The sequence below is a fragment of the Schistocerca gregaria genome, chromosome X, assembly GCF_023897955.1.
Source record: "Schistocerca gregaria isolate iqSchGreg1 chromosome X, iqSchGreg1.2, whole genome shotgun sequence".
Lineage (NCBI taxonomy): Eukaryota > Metazoa > Arthropoda > Insecta > Orthoptera > Acrididae > Schistocerca > Schistocerca gregaria.
This window is the reverse complement of record NC_064931.1, coordinates 296246518-296264845: the sequence shown is the minus strand read 5'-3', so window position 1 is coordinate 296264845 and position 18328 is coordinate 296246518. Positions and strand designations below refer to the sequence as shown.

At 41.9% G+C, this 18328-nt stretch overlaps 1 protein-coding gene across 1 annotated transcript in view; it reads left to right on the top strand.

Moving 5' to 3' along the window:
• LOC126299232 (Krueppel-like factor 1) overlaps window positions 1-18328 on the top strand; it is a 165070-nt gene that overhangs the window by 129748 nt on the left and 16994 nt on the right. The gene's annotated exons all lie outside the window — the stretch shown is intronic.

Genomic DNA, 18328 nt, shown 5'->3' with positions numbered 1-18328 from the left:
ACCCAAATCGCTACCATGTAAAGCACCCACGGTAATTACACTGTCGGAAAAAAAATGCAACGCCCTCAAGAAGTGTGTACCGTGGCACCACAGTATAATGTATGTATACTGAGGGGCTATAGAGCTAGCGAATCATTTGTTACGGTCATCAGCGATCAGATGGAGCTCAAGGGGCCTGTTTCGTGTCCTCTGTTTTGATTATATAGGCAATAATTGTGCTAAGTTTAGAGGTGAACAGCGTTTGCAGCATTCATTCTAGGGTACAATCGTGCCGCACCAAAAAGTACGTACTCCTGCTGAACAGCTTCAGCCATTAGAACAGGGTCACACTGTGGGCCTGGATGGACGTATCGAGTGAGTGTTGCACATCTTGGGTGCAATGTATCGGTGGTGTGGCGCAGCTTTCAACAGTGGTCTGTAGAACACTCCCACACCAATAGACCAGATTCTGGTAGTCCTCGTAGTACAGACGCACGTCAAGATCGAGCCAATGCACGAGCAGCGGTGCCGACCAGACATAATCCAGGGACGAAATCCCGGATCATGTTGCACTTGATGTGTCATCAGGGACCATAGGAAACTGGATGCCTGTAGCAGGATTAAGATTATAAATGCCTCTGGCCAGCCTACCACTGACACCACGACAGTGCCAACCTAGGCTACGCTGGAGTCGTGAAAGAGTTGATTGGAGAGTGGAATGGTGATCTGTTCTCTTCCGTGATCAGAGTAGGTTCAGTGCATATGCGAGAGACGGACGTACATGTGTATGATGTGGATCTGGTGAGCTGTTTATCCCAGTGTTCATTCGCCCACGGCGCACAGGTGACATCCCAAACTTCATGGTGTTGCGGGCAATCAGTAACTACTCCCCGTCATATCTGGTATATTTGGAGCGTAAAATAACCAGTGCGTGCTACATTGCAGAGGCTATTTGTTATCTCAATGTCACTGTCATTTATTAGTCATGAAGGTGATGTGCTTTTTCAGAAGGACAACGCACATCCACATACAGATGCTGTGATGTTACGTGCTCTTCGTGGTGCACAAGAACAGCCCTGGCCAGCAAGATCACCATATCTCTAGTCGACTGAACACGTAGGAGGCATGATGAAGTGGGAACTAACTCGTTTCGCAGGGCTTGCAAGAACAACAGGCGCCAGTGGCCTGTGACGGTCTATCGCAGGATGCTATTCGCCACCTTTATCTACATCTACGTGCCCTAACCGCATTGACACTGTAACCGTTTCTGTACTTTCTCTGGACACTATAACATAAAAAGCCGTCCAGACCATTCCGCACAGCCCTCGCTACCCGTGTAGCCGCCTTCTATGTGTAGTGAATCCCTGACCTGCTAAGCAAAACCAGAACCGCCACCACCTTATGGCCCAAGTCGAGGAATCTGCAACCTACACGCTCGCAGTACCGTATGAGCTTCTGATTCAGACCCTCCACTTGGTTCTGTACAAAAGATCTGCAATCGATCTTTCCGACGTGTGCTCCAGGTTTATCTCACAAGCAAAACTAGCAGTCGTTGCGAATTCAGATAGCCGCCCGAAGCCAGAGAGAATCTCTTTCGATCTACAGCGACAAACATCATTACTTACTACATGAGCCACCATTTTCTGTTGGCTAAACCCTGTGATTTTCGTGGGATCCAGAAGCACGCATTACACATATGGAATGACTCCGCGCCTTGTGCACACAGATTGCACATTGGAATTCTTCCCCTCCTTGGCAGCTATATCCGTAAGGGACCACATTACACCCCTAACATTGGAGCTTCGAACTACCAGTAACCCCACCCTGTGCGAATACTCAGATATTTCGGGCCGGAAGACTTCCTCTGAGACAGAGAAACCGACTGCATCTGGCTCAGGATCTTTATCAGCCATAGACAATATTTTTGTCAGACCAACTAGGGACGAGTAGGGAGTACACTATATATTGATGCGACTGTTTGAACACCCTTTATTTTATGTTTCATCTGGTCTGAATTTGTTATCATATACTCCTATATAATGATGAACTACCTGTCACCGCACTTGTCAATATAATGACCTTATACCTAAGGCAGTTGCTCTTTCTTTCCGGCAATGTATTACACAGCCTTGATTCCCGTTGTTTTGTGTGTGTGTGTGTGTGTGTGGTGAATTTTGGTATCTTTATACTTGCATTTTGACGGAAAAATATTTGTAATTTGACTGAAGTCCATAATGTAAATAGTACAAGTCTGTGAAAACCAACAGATTTCTAATAACGATTTACACGACAGTTCATTTTCTTTAAAAAATACACATTTTGATAAACAAAGACCTGAAAACTTGGAAATAAAGTTATGTCAGTGTAACGTGAAACCAATAAATGAGGCAAAATAGAGACAATGCCAGCCACAGACGGAAGATATCCACGCGCTGCTGAAAGATTAAACCTATCCATGGGAACAAAGGTGTAGTATACGAAATGACAGATATTATTAAGCCACTAAGAGACAGAATGAAAAGAAAATAATATCATCGTATGGCCTCGCAAGAATTAAGAGTGGTGAGCTCATACAAGAAATATTACAACAACAATCAGTAAACTGATCCAATATTTGAAGCAATAGCAACGCTCTATTCAGAACAACATGAAGAGTAACTTGGTTGAGACGACACAGTATTTAACGACATATACAGAATATATAGGACGGAGAAGAAGATACGTATTATACTGTACATGCAGTCGATTAAACAACTAAGGAAAGAAGGAAGAAATATTAGTGTTTAACGACCCATCAACAACGAGGTCATTAGAGGCGGAGCACGAGCTCGTATTAAGGAAGGACAGGGAATGAAATAGGTCGTGCCCTTTCAAAGGAAACATCCTGGCATTTGCCTTAAGTGATTTAGGGAAATCACGGGAAACATCAATCAGGTTGGACGGGTGTGTATTTGAATGTGGTCCTCCTGCATGCAAATCCAGTATGTTAACCACTGCCTTGCCTCGCTCGGTAATACAACTAACTTCCCCGGATATAGTTTTACAGATTTTTTCTGATTCGTCGGACGAATGTTGCGGTATAAAGCTTCGTCATCGAAAAAAGAAATAAAATAACAATATAAAGAAGCTAAAAACAAAAACTTTTTACAAAACTCACGTTGTTGTCGTTGTGGTATATAGACAGAAGACTGGTTAGATGCAGCTCTCCACGCTACTCTGTTCTTTGCAAGCCTCTTGATTTCCGAATAACCATTGCAAACCACATCCATTTAAAACTGCTTATTTTATTCATTTCTTGGTCTCCTACAGTTTTACCCCCCCCCCCCCTCCCCCACCACCACCACCACCAAATATGTCCCCACACACATACACAATTTCTGTCGATACTAAATCAGTTATTTCTCGATATCTACCTCAATCTGTAATTAGTTTCTGTCTATGACGATATCGAGAAAACTCAGTATCAGAGGAAGTCGGCCTGGTACATTTACGAAGTCAGCTGCCGAATCTAATGAGGGCTGCGTGGCAGGCGGTTTGTCGTAAATAACTGCGCCGACCCGAAACAGAGGGCGATGCGATCGGTTGTCAGAATGCGCGGAACGCCGATGGCGATTGTCCCGGGTGGTAGCTGGCGGCTGGAACTAAGAAAAACCTAGCGGCAGTGCGTGTTCACACTCGTTGCGCGCAACCGGAATCTGGCGCAGCAGAAAAGGTCTAAGAACACGGTTCTTGTCAACGCGGGAGTTGAGCAATCCTCCTTGGACCTAGAGGTTTAACCTGTGTACCTGAAAGACTAACGTTGCTCCTAGAATTAGATAACTGATTTTCTGAGGAGTCACTACCAGGACAGCTTGAATTGGCACGCTACTTTTGATACTTACAACTCTGACCTCTGCGCAGTATACAGTATTTGTCTTTGTTTTATCATCCAGTCATGGTGTATCACTTGCATGCAGTCATCCGTGGATCTCACTTTATTTCCATAATACACAGTACACTTTCAAAGCGTTTTATCTGTGTTATTACTGCAGTTACCCACCACAACATGTGTCAATCTTATTTTATATTTTACGCTATGTAATTCTTCAAAAATGGCTCTGAGCTCTATTGGACTCACTTATGAGGTCATTAGTCCCCTAGAACTAGTTAAACCTAACTAATCTAAGGACATCACACACATCCATGCCCGAGGCAGGATTCGAACCTGCGACCGTAGCGGTGACTGCAGCGCCTAGAACCGCACGGCCACTTCGGCCGGCTATGGAATTCTTCCGTACACTCTGTGGACTGATAGCACACAATATAAAAAGTAACGAAATAGTCTGTTTCTTAATTTTTTTTGTTTACTTGCAACTCATATTAAAATATCACGCCACATGGATAGAGAGGAAACAGTTATCACTCAGTGTGTCGCTCTATGTTTCATTCATTCGTTTTTTAATATTTAATAACGAAACGAATCTAACAGTGCAGTGGTTAAGGGCGTGAAAATGAGTATTTACAGACAAAAACAAGTCACACCACTGAAGGATTACATGGTAATAAAACGTTACCTATGGTGAATGTTCTGCAAAAATAAATTTTTCAGCAATACATTTTTCATCGCTACTTCGCAGACGACGTGCTACAAATTCGTAGAGTCTATCAAAGAAAAATTATGCTAGCCAAATGCCGTCATAGAATTAAATACAAAAAACGCTACCTTGCTAAATTTAAAATATGACCGACACGCATTCAGGTGAACAACTACAACGAAGCTAAATACACATGTGATAGGCTAATTTATTCTTAAAAACCATTTAAACTCTACTGAATTTTTAAAAAAAATTATGTAAGATACATATAATCACAAATAAGCACTGAAATAGTTCTGCTTAACAAACAAGGATAAAAAAACAGTTTTAAGCAGAAGGCAGAACTATATCAAGAAATCAAGATCATTGTTGTTGTTGTGAATATCATTCAGAATACCGGTTTGATGCAGGTCCCCACACTAGTCTATGTTGTGTAAATCTTTTCATATCTGCGTAACTACTGGAATCTACACCTGTTAACCGTATTCAAGGCTTCGTTTCCCTCTGCATTTTTAACCCCGCCCTTCCATTTTCGTACATTACAAAATTAACTATTCTTTGATGCCTCGGGGTATATTGTATCAAGCTCTCCCTTATTCTAGTCAAGTTGTGCCATAAAACTCTGTTCTCCCCAGTTAAATTCAACACCTCTTCGTTAGCTATTGGATCTACCCATCTAATCTTCAACTATTTTCTGCAAGCCCATGCTTGTGAAGATTTTATTTTTTTACCTTCAGTACTCTTAATGTCCATGTCTCAGTTCCATGTAAGGCTACACTTCGAAAAAGCATGTTTTGACATGGTTTCCTACACCAAAACCATATGCTATATGTTAAAATATTTCTCTTTTCCAGGGAACATTTTCATTCTGTTGTCAGTCTACATTTTGTATCCTCGTTATTTTTGCAGTCGTCGACAACTTCTTTGCCAAAACAGCGAAATTCGATTGCTACTTTCAGTGTCTCATTTCCTTTGCTGATTCAGTACCTATCTTAATTCGACTACATTCTATTATTATCGTTTTAGTCTTATTTGTATTCATTGATAGACTCTTTTTACTACGCTATTAACTCAGTTCAAATATTTTTCAGTTACAGTTACCTTTTATTTTCTTCGAGTCGTATAACTTATGTCGGTTTTTTTTAGTTGTAGGTAACTTTCAGCTCTCTGTATTTTATCCCTGATAACGTATTTTCAAAGTGCGTATTCAAGTGAACGTCGTTAAAGTCTTTTCTACATAAATGTGATTTTGCCTTTCTTCAACCGATCTTCTGAGATAAGTTGCAGAGCCAGTTTGCCTCACGTGTTCTTGTTTATGTCCGGAACGCAATTTGATGTTCCACCAGTTCGCTCTCTACTAGTCACTACATACTTCTGTACACAATTCGCGTCAGATTTTACAACCACGCATTATGGAAGTGATACTAGCAACTGCCATCACCATCCGTCATTGGTAATAGAGTTACAACATTTTTCTTGTAACCTAACGGTATTTTGCATCGCTCAAAAATCCAGATGGAAGAATTATATATTTTTAAAGTTGCTGCTTGAGGACACTACTGCATATTACTGCTGCAAAAAAGTTAGGTTAGTAATGACGAACAATGTTTTCGAATCTCGGTGGTCTGTGAAGCAGCTATAGAGGTTTCCCATTGTTATGCCCAACCATGAGTGAACAGTCTTCTGTGACCAAAGAAATATCAACACTTTAGAAAAATAAGCTTCACCGCTGTAATGTCGTATAGCATTGTTGGCTTTGAGGTATGTCCAGTACGTATTAAACTAGGTTTCGTTCCATGACTCATTTTGGTATCACCAATTGCGTTTGAATGTTGTAACGTGTTTGTGTTTTTGATACGATGAGTACGTATAAGAAAATAGCTTATTTTATTTAACTTAGCAAGATTAGTGCCTTCAAGCCCTCTCCTACATCAAACCAGACATTCTACATTAATTATATTGGAATAAGTATGTTATTCTACATTTAGAAATTAAAAATTACCGTAGTACAAATAAAATGAAAATACACAATTTATTATCCTACATAATAATTAGAACAATAAACAGAAGTTACCGGAAGATGGATTTTTATAACGTGCACTTGCAGCAATGGGCTTGAGGGAAAGGAATGGAAGAGGGAGAAGGAGAAGAAGGAGCGTCGAGCTACCCTGCAGACCGATCAGAAATGTCGCACGTCCTCATTATGCCGAAATATTTCAGTCGATCACATCAGCACTAGTTCTGATGAGCTACAAGCTCACACGGTGATCTCCCCTCCTCTGGCCAGATAAATATCGATGACGAAATTTCTTCCACCGCCAGCATTTAGGGTGGTTATATCCAAGTTGTGCATTACCACACAGAATGCGTGGCCTCAGCTATGGAGGCCGATTCTTTTGAAAATGAAACATCATTCTGACGACAGCAGTGAATAGGAATAATGAACTAAACTGCTGGCTGGATAGGACACTGAAACTAATATTCGATATAACGGGTTGGGGATTTTCTCCGCTCGGAGACTGGGTGTTTGTGTCGTCCTCATCATTTTATTATCATTCGTGAAAGTGGCGAGCTTGGACTGAGTAAAGATTGGGAATTTGTAAGGATGCTGATGTCCGCGTAGTTGAGCGCACTACAAACCAAACATCATCATAATCACCAAAACAAGAGTTCATAGCCGTGGTTCGGAGATAAATTCAGCATTTATGCTGCTTTTCACAGCGCTTTTGTATCGTAAAAAGAAACATTTCTTGTAAAAGGACAGTATTGTAGGTAAGGCAGGAAAATATTATGCGTCTATTTCCAATTGTCAGACGGTTTTACAAGGAGTATGGAGATAGTAACCTTAGACCAAATTTCTGCGAGAAGATGGCAAAACTTCATAGATCTACGAGTACGTTGTAATTTGACTAGTCTTTGGAACGATAGTTTTTATTTTATCATTGTCAAAGAGCCCTACTTCGTTACAGGCAGTAACGAGACGTTAAACAACACGTCTTAAAAAGTGTGTGTGTGTGTGTGTGTGTGTGTGTGTGTGTGTGTGTGTGTGTGGGTGGGTGGGTGGGTCGGTGGGTGGATGAGAGAGAGAGAGAGAGAGAGAGAGAGTACTTCGTTAGCCGGTGATCATATAATTTGCTCCGTAGTCCAATATACGTATACCTACCGCTATCTCCACACATGTTCCTCTGCAACTAGCCTGCAGGTATGCCCCTGTTAGAGGGTTAGACCCTTTGAAAAGGACCACCTTAGCCAATAAACCATAAGTAACAAATCCTTTGTCCAGCGCCCACGGGAAGTATGCGGACGTGATTCTCCGAAGCATCCCTACATCGAGTGTGGACGTACGGTCCATATTGGCCAGATGTAACAAATTTCCAGGGCGACTTACCACAGGACTTCAGACAGCTCCCAGGGAATCCAATGGTATTCGGATTACAGTACTCCTACTGGCGAGATTCGTTTTCCGCCTTAGACGAATCGCCGCCGGGAACGTTACCTCCACCGCAACTGTCTACTGACAGTGTATAAGTTACGCATTAGAATTATGGGTAGTCCGTATATAACTTTCGGTGTGAACGCTGCTTGTGACTTACTCAGGGGCTTCGTCGTGGTAGCAGCAGGTCCTCGGACACTAGGAAATGCCAGTTCCTGAAACGAATGCCGCAACATCTACTTAAAACACCGTTGTACCTGTGTCTGCAAGATTTCTATCACTGCCGAGGTCGCCTGCGAGTTACGTCTGCCTCATATGTCTCCCGTTCGAGTACAGTCGTCAGCCACATGCGTTACCAAACAACTTGAGAGGTAAACGATGTCTGACCGGTGTCGTTGCCGAGGTCCAGTAGGAGTCGCTCATGGTATCGAAACACATCAGGTGTGCTTCCCGACACGTCAGACGACTGCCATAACGTGAACCCCGGAAATTAAACTCGTTCTCTTTTCCCCCTGAACCATTAGGGACGAATGTTGTGGTAATTATTTCATGAAGGACACGCCGCATTCCGTTTACTGTTGTACCTGAGCACGACTCAAACTGACGTAACAGCTCGAGAAATCTCGGGCTTCATTAACATATTCTAGGTCTTAATCATAAAAATCATCGTGGAACACATACATCTTACAGACTACAGGTCACATATAAACTCGGCCTTCAATAAATAAATAAATGATAACAATAACGATTCTATCTCATTCTCGTGCTCGTCCAGCCATCTAGTCGCGTCTGTTGGTGCTCCACAACGAGTCTTGTCACTGTTATTTATTCTCGCGATCGCCATTGCTAATATGATTTATTTCGTTTATTAAACATTAATTTCCCAATTAATTTTGTTCTTTGTTTCATGTGAATGTTACCATCCTGTTTTAAAACTGATTAAAATACTGGTAACGCTTTTACACATTGCAATATATGAAAAAGGTCGAAATGCCAATACGCAAACTGACTTGGTAAATTATTAGTATCTAATACCCAAATAAAACATTGCATTCTGTTCAGACCCGATTAATATTTTTAGTGGTCGATACTTAAGCCTTTGACTGTTAGCTTTATATAAAAGTCATCGTAAATGTTTGTATACAGTAGCAATAATTTTTGTGCGAGGAGTGCTATTGTAAATTAGTTCAAATACAACAGAAGTTTGTACCTGGTAGGATTTAGTACCATTTACACCCGTGTTTCACGAAACTCTTACATCTCAAACAGAGCTATAGCTTATTCTTGTGACAATTTTTTAGCTTGTCGCGAACGCTTACGCTTGCCCCGCCTGTGTCAAATTTCACGTAACTCTTCGAACAGGACTTGATGCTCTATCGAGCTTTTCGACGTATCGGGAAATCTCGAGTTCGTTCAGACGAGAGTATTATTTGTCCAGCCTTAATTCCCTTCCACAAAATTGTCTGTGGTCGCTAGTCTGATGCTGACGAAATGTTAAAGTCGCAAAAAAAAGGAAAGAAAAAGCATGATACTAAAAAGCAGAGAGCAGGAAAATGAGTGAGTGAGTGAGTGTGTGTGTGTGAGAGAGAGAGACGTGTAGCGAACTGGACTCTCCTGAATTCTTGTCCACAGCCTCGTTCTACGTGCAGCCAACAGTGCAGGAGAACTCGAGACTATTTATCGTTTTTTGGTCCGCGTTGTCCAGGAGGTTGCTGGAACGATGTAGTGGCGACGCGCTCGGGTCGTGATCGATCTTGTTCTGTGGCGTCCTGGATAATTGTTGTCGATTATGACGACCTTCGCTCCCGGAGATTGGCGACGGAGTCCCCGGCCGGAGGAGCTTACGTAACGGCGTGCTGAGGCCAGCCGAGGCAGCAGTCGTTTTTTACGCCTCCGCTCTATATCTGAGGTGACTCTGCAAACCGCCAGATCCGGCCCCGCACGTAACGAGCTCTTCCGCCGCTCAGACGTTCCTTTTCATGTTGCTCTAATCAGTTTAGCTTCTCCTCGGTTTCGCATTTGCTGTCACACTGGCCACGGGCATAGTTTCGGGAATCTTAATTGGGGGCACCCGCTCTAAGTTTCTTGTTTGTGTCAGAGTGACAGGTTCTTTGCTTTTATTTCTGGACCTCTTGTTGGAGTATCAGCAAGTCGAGCTCTCCATTATGTCTTTCGGTTTGAGAAAAAGCCTGCGGAACATGCTGCAGCGTCACGTATCGCCTCACGCTGGCGGGCATTCGTGGTCGCCAGTCGCCTCTGTACACCATTTGCCGCTGACACGTTCAGCACAGAGTTGATTATAGCGATTGAAAAAGACCATAAATGAAATCCATCTACATAGAATATAGCGAAATCGATCCACAGGACTGTTGTCCGAGACCACTCACCTCAGTCTGTTGCGGAATTTTGAGACGTATTATGTAGGCAGGAAGACAAGTTTTTAACATCAAGACAACGACAAGGTCATTAGTGTCGGAGCTGGAATATGACAGGAATGTGGAAGGCAATCGGCCATGCTATTTTCAAAATAGCCCTCCTGGTATTCAACTCAACCTGTTTCGATAAGTCATAGGAAATCTGGACGGCAAGACCTAGGTCTGAAATTTTATCCTCCAGAAAGCGGGTCTGGTTTCTTAAGCGAAATTCTGTGAGGCCCAAGAAGTGAGTGCAGGAAAAGAGACACAGTAAAACACTAGGAAACTAAAGTAGTAGTATTTTACCATCTCCATTTTCTTTCTTTTTGAACAGGTAAGCTGAGCGGGACTTCTTAACAAGTCGAAAATTCTTGTTCATAAGTGTTCACTTATATGGCAGACGCTGAAACACATAATTAAAATAATAACAAAAACAAAATCAGATCTTAGCCTGGTGCAGAGAGTGTGAACTAGCAATAGGAAAATGCAGAGTTATGCAAGTAACATCATTTATAAATTAACGAATTTGAGATTTATGTGACTACATTATGCAACCAGTCGCTGTTTTAAATTTCGATACGATTTATTGCCTGCACCATTAACAAGTTTTCAAGCCACAGCAGATTCATCAGCAGATGGAGGTGTTAAAGAAACATAATCTGAGTAAGTGATGTTTCTGTAACACTTCCATCTACTGATGAGCCTGCAGTGGCTATAAAACCAGTTAATGACGCAGAAAGTACCTCGAATCAGAATTTAAAAACGCGACTGGTTGCAAATTATGCGGCAGGGTGTGAATATAAATCACAGCTCCAGTTCGACATTCACAGTGGATATGATGAATAAACAAACTAGGTAATCAAAGTATGTATCGTGAAAGAAAGTATTTAGCGCTACTTGTGCTTCCTACAATGAACTCTCATTTTACATCACCTTCGTGCGAAAAAGGCACCGAAACACATGTTAACATAAGAGGAGACAGTATTATTTTCTATGTGTTTCTTTTTAGATTGTTGGCACAAATTATGTTAGGAAATTTCAAATGAAACTCGGTGAAAACAGCAGCAATATTGTTTTTAAATCACAAATATTTATAAATTCCAACAATATGGAAAGAATAGATTACTTGTCACCACGAAAAGGAGGCGCTGAATCGTAGACAGTTGCAACGAAAGAGGAACACTAGAAATATTTTCAGCTCTCTGACAGAGGTCTTCTGCAAAAGAGAATATTCACACGTCTTACACACACGTGGTCATTGCCACAGGGAGTGAAGGCGACTCAACGCCTGCTTTATGTGATAAGTAGCAACCTATCCTTTCCATATTGTTAGTGTTGTTTGCGGAACTTCCCACTGTTTGATATTTAGAAATCAATGTTATAGTACTGATAATAATACATGTACTTCGCCGCGCGGGTAACCGCGCGATCTGAGGCGTCTTACCAAGGTTTGCGCTCCCCCGCCCCCTCGTTAGGGGGTTCGAGTCCTCCCTCAAGCATGGGTGTGTGTGTGTTGCCCTTTGCGCAAGTTAGTTTAAGTTAGATTAAGTAGTGTGTAAGGCTAGGGACCGATGACCTCAGAAATTTGGTCCCATAGTAACTTACCACAAATTTCCAATACTAATTTACCACACGTACTTGCTGCTACTCGACAAAACAGATGCACTACAATATAAAAGTAATCCATTTCTAGGAAAATTCATCGCTCATAAGTACACATAGAGAGAGACTGGTAGCGTATATAAGTAAGTCAATTCAGTATAAGGTTCCTTGTCTGCGTTTTAGATAGCTGACACAAAATATGGTAGAAAGACGTTTTTACTGATGGCATAAATACGTGGGCATAATATGTTCGCCTACAATGACTGTGCGTTCAGTTATATCACCAATTGCGACTTTACGACGAAGTTAAATTATCCAGACTTAAAGGTATTTCAGCGTATCACTGTCAGTTGTATTGATATTGGCATCAGAGAAATCCGTTAATGCCTGTTTTAGACCAGGCAGATATATTAATTAATCTTGTTTGCACGTCATTCCTTTCGTTAATCAAGTGAACAAAAGTACTTCCGCACACTAGGATTGCTTGATGCTGGTCACACCCGCAGCTGGAATAGGCTGAGCACTGACTTTGTGGCTGGCGTATTTTTCTCGCTGCCCTAGCTAAGTTGTGGACAAGCTGCCCTACTGTGTCTACCTTGTTCAGCGATGAACATACGAACTGCGATTTGGACTCGAGAAATCTCATAGCAAGCTCTGACGCCAGATTTTATCTCTCCACAGTAGTTATTGTTAGCTTAATCTGTCTTAATGGAAAGTGACCACTGTTTGGCTCTTATCGCCACGTGTTTCTTTTCCTAATGAATTATTGCCAAAATGCAAATGTCAAACGACGCAGTAGAACTAGAGGTGAAAATAAAAGAGAAAAATTGAAGTGAAAGCGCTCTCCTGGAGTGGAGCCAAGTCACGATTTTTGCCGTCGCCGGCCTACTTAGAGAAAGCGCTCCAGCTTCAGTCCCCAACTTGCATGCACTCAACTGCATGGCTTTCGTGCATTCATATCGCTTTGCCTGTTCGATTGCGAGACTGTAAATAATTCACGTACCTTAAATTCTTACGTAACACCTGTTCCACAGAACGTGAAGTACATAGAATGAGAACTTGGACGTAAATTTTAATGGTCACAGTTGACTTACGCGGATGTAAACGCTTTTTCATTTATATAACAACGTGCCGGTTACTTCCGTGGAAGTTTCTGTTAGTTTAGCGAGCAGTTTGTATCTGGTTTTACTTCGATAGTCGGCAATTCACAGCTGATAGGGTAAAAATTAAAACGCAAATACATTCATTTCCTTATTCCTAAGCTGGATTAAGTTTATTTTCTGTCAAATTATTAACAAACAAAGCACCAAAGGACATCAATTCCTTTTCAGCTGGTACAGTCGCCAACTCGTTACTGTTACAGTGTGAGCAGTATTGTAGTACTTTTGTTTGTTGCGGGAGTTCTAAAGACCCAATAAGTTTTATACAATGATACAAGATATTTCGCGATCTCGGAATCAACTTTCTTTGCCGGAATTTCAATGGACAGGAGAGGATCACCAAATAATACACCAATATCCTAAAAACCGCTCCAAAGTATCTTATAAAGTGACTACAAAGGCACTGTTAATAACTACCCGTGTGCGCTCGGGGAATTCATTGTCGATGGTTACTTGCCATTGGCTGGCTCGGCTGGACGGCAGCACCGCGTTTCACTTTTTACTTCCTCATAGCTAACTGGCAGAAACATAATAGAGTTTAAATTTTATCTGCAAGCCTACTTCGAGCGTTTTCCCGTTAGAAAACACCCCCTTGAATGCTGTTCGTGAATGGAAGTACAGTATAACAGGTCGAATCACCACATTGTCCTACTCTGTATCGGAGCTATCCTTGAAGTGACCAATTTGTAACAGTTAATTGTGTCGCTGTGGTACCAACTGCTGCTCAGATTGCCGCTGCAGTTGCAGATGCAGTACAATGCATCGGAGCCATACGCAGCACATGACGGTCTTCGCCCTCGGTAGTGCCACGTGGCCGTCCGAAGCCAGGTCTTCTGGCGGCTCTACATTTCTCGTAATCATCGCTGCCAGCAGTCATGTACAGTGCCAAAATTCCTGCAAAGTCTTTATGCAGTACTGCAGAAGGAACATCCGACTTATCGTAGCGCTATTACACGACCGCGTTCAAACTCAGTGAGATGCTGATAATGGAATCTTCACCTTAAGGGCGTCCTTGAATGACATCAATTCACCTAGTCGAATTTCAAAGGTAACTAACACTCACGACCGTTGAAGCGTGTATATAAAGCAAACCTGATTTGCATCGTCATAGCGACGCTACTAGCGACTAGGGCGAAATTTGAATAGATATCACATTCCAGCTGTAGAAACGCGCCTGCTAGCTTTCGTTTAAGTCGCACAACTCCTCCATGGTGTTGCGATTTTTCCCGTCAGTTTGTTTATTATTTACAGGCATACTAGGCATGATGTTAAGAACTGGTCATCGGGGAAACATTACCTCAAGTAGGATCATGGGGTAATTCGTGTGTGTCTACTTTAAATTACGAACCGAGTTGAAGTTGTCATAAAAAGTCACGTAGTGGAACAATAATTCGGTTGTAATTCTTCTCTGTGCATTTTTGTACACAGCCAGTTGCCTCAGCTTCTGCACATTGTGATTTATGATGAATTCACAACAGCCCGAAGTGTGTGTGTGCTTGTGTGTGTATTCGTGTAGAAGGCTGGAACTACGACTCATAGTGAGAAAAAGTGATTTACCCGGGTGAGACGTTATAAGGCATGAGTATTCTGCAAGGCTCCATTCTCGAAATCACAGAAGACAATGAATCAGTATCAGTACGATGAAGCTCTGCGGAAGTCGTATCAGTTCTGGTCTCTCGACGCAGGAGTGTGGAAAGGTGCTTAACACAAAATGCAAACGAAAGCGCTACCTTCAAGCTGCTTTTAATCAGGAGAAGAAATATTTTAGAATTCAAACAACACGTTTTCACGATGGTCTTTAAGATGTTGATCCGCCAACGTACACATCGTGCAGTGTTCAAAATGGAGGAATATTAGGATGAGAAGGTCCGTCGAGGATGAGATTATTAGGGACGGAGCACGCCTCAGATTGGGACAGAATAAGGGAGGAAATGAGACATGTCCTACACAAAGGAAACATCTTGGAATTTGCCATAAGTGGTCTAGGGAAAGCAAGTATTTGTAATGACAGGCGTGCAGAAGCGGACAGGCAGTCATAATTCTTCCACGGAATTTGAAGAGAGTAAATAATCTTGTCCCGGATAGCTTACTGCGTTCAGTTTACGATTACATGTGCTGGCACATTACAACTTAGGTCTAAATGTGATACAGGGAATCTGTTATACATTACTTTTACATGTCCGCCTAAGCAGCTTTGTGATCAGCGTGTCTGAGTACTATGTAAGAGACTCGGGTTCGATTCTCGGTAGTGCCTGACTTTACCTTGGCGGGAGGACTGTTATGCTAGGAGCGACTTGAGTGAGAGACAGCGGTACCAAGGCCGAGAAAGCCGACAACGACCGGAAGAGTGGTGATGCCCCTCCATCCCGTACCGGAGTGACGCCATTGGCGCGAGATGGCTCGGCAGGAGGTCGGTCCCTGTTGATTCGTCTGGGTCAAAACGTGGAACTATGCTTTTTTTGCTTACACATGTTTACTTTTCCATTCGCTGTAACGAGTTCCCTACTCCTGATTTAACTAAGTCAGACAGTCGTCGAGTGAAGCTTTAGTTCAACCCTCTTGGCCCCAATGGAATAAAAAATAATTTTAAAATTTTTGACAAAATTGACATTTATAATCATAGTGAGCATCGAATACAACAACAAATTGGTGAAAAGTAAACAATTAATTATTTTAAAGAGATGCCTTCACTTTGGAACATAATTTTTTTCTTTTATCATACCAAATTACGAATAAATGAAGAAATTGACAAAAAGTAAAAACTCAATTGTTTTAAGGTTGTGGTTACCCTTTCTAACCACTGGGACATACAGTTTTCGACCATCCATCATTTCTTGAGATATATTTGAAAGCAATATTGCATTTTTCCTAGACATACTCCCACATATTGAAACTTTCATGAACTCATAATGCCTACAACAAATTACAGTTCTAAATAATAAACAAGAATGGGTCTTAAATTTAATGAACTTATATCAAAATTACATTCTGCTGCAATGATTTCCTTCCGAAACCACTCATAAAAGCAGTAGTACAAACTCAAATTTACGTTAAAAGAACTTTATATATACTTACTTTCAATCCAATGACCTCCTCAATAAGATCACTATAAAAAGAACCGCGTGTCACAATCTCCTACAATCACGTAGTCCAATCTCCTCACCGAATGTTGCTTTGAACGCTGCAAATTACTGCTACAATACCCTACATTCGTAGAAATACCTCGGTGTAGCCCTACCTATCTCTGTTTTGGAATAACGCCGGTGGTTTCATGCGAAAGGCAGTGATACTTAAGGGGAAAAAATATGGTTTCAGGCAGAAACCACTGGCACTCAAAGCGTTAAACTCAGTAATACTTTACTTAGCATGTTCGTGTTGCAGAATGCTTTTCAGAACGACGAGAAGAAATGCATCCAGACAGCTATAGCGGGAGGAATTTGGCATCTGTAACACTGCCCACACTTGTTACTAATCCACTTATCCACACGGACTAAGTTCGGAATCTAGAGTCCATCGACTTTTTGGTGCTAAGAAATCGAACATAAACAGTTGTTGTACAAGTACATTTATGGAGGAAGGAAGTGGCCATACTTTGTTGATGAAATCGTTCTGGTTTATAGTGGTCGTAATTTCGTTCAAATATGGAAAATGTAAATCAAGATAGCCGCAAGACGAGTTGATACCCTTTCCTCCCCAATATGACACAGCCTGGGATCACCGCCAGTTGGAAAATCTTTTACCTCTCTCGAGATATCTCTCGTTATTCAGGTGAAGTCCCATTCAGCTAGACCTCCGCTGTGGCTACCTCCTACCATGAGCACATAACAAACTATGTGATATCTTGTGGCCAATACTTCTGTTCTATTTTAGTTTTATTGAAGATTCATAGGTTTGCCATCAATATACAGGGTGTATCAAAAAGAGTCATCCGATTTGGCAAAACTTTATTTTTTATTATTATTATTTTTTTGGATACCATTTCATATGTGTCCAACTTGCCCCACTTGCGATGAGCGACGTATGTCAATGCGGTATTCAAATTGTTCCCACACTGCAGCGAGCATGTATTGAGTTACAGCTTCCACAGTTGCTGTTACTCGATGTCTCAGTTCATTCATTGTTGTTGGTAACGGAGGCACATAAACAAAGCCTTCTCTAAACCCCCACAAGAAATAATCACATACTGTCAGGTCCGGTGACCTTGGAGGCCAGTAATATAAGGCTCAATCATTTGGTTAGGGCGACCGATCCATCGTTCCGTAATCCCTTGATTTAAAAATTACTGCACTCCCACATGCCATTGTGGCGGTGCCCCATCCTGTTGGTAAATGAAGTCGTTCTAATCGGTCTCCAACTGCGCAAAAAAGAGTTCTCAAGCATATCTAGATATGTGCTTCCTGTAACAGTATTCTCCCCAAAGTAAAATGGCCTATACGCCTTTTCCCGTGAAACTGCACAAAACACATTAAATTTTGGAGAATTCCTCCCACGTTGTACAACTTCATGTGGTTGTTCCCTACCCTATATTCCCACATTATGACGGTCCACCCTTCCATTTAAATGGAATGTTGCCTAGTCACTAAACACTAAGCGTGGAAGAAAACTGTCATCCTTTATCTGGCCAAGAACAAAATTACAGAACTCCACACTTTGTTGTTTGTCACTTTCATGAAGAGCTTGCAGTAGCTGAACTTTGTATGGTTTCGTGTGTAAACGTCGACGCAACATACGCCAGACGAACATCGGGGGCATATTGAGCTGTCGAGCTATTCGGCGAACGGATTTCTGCGGACTGCTTGACAATCTATGGTGGATGCTTTCGACTTCTGTGTCAGACACTTGGGGACTGCCCGCGATTTGCCTTTACACAAACAACCTGTTTCTCGGAATATTTCATACCATCGTCTAGTGCTCTGTGGTGTCAGAGAATCCACACAATAACTAGTAAGAAAGTCACTTATTACTCATCCACATTTCGCAAAACATAGAACACAAAACGTTTTTTCTGTTGTCCCGACACCACTTTTACTAGAAGTGAAATGGGCGAACACTGCTACTACCTAGCGGGAACCATGTAAATCTCGAGAGTTTGCTCTTTCCAACAATACGTTGTTCAAGCACATATATCAAATGAAATGAAATGTCGTGTGACGAGGGCCTCCCGTC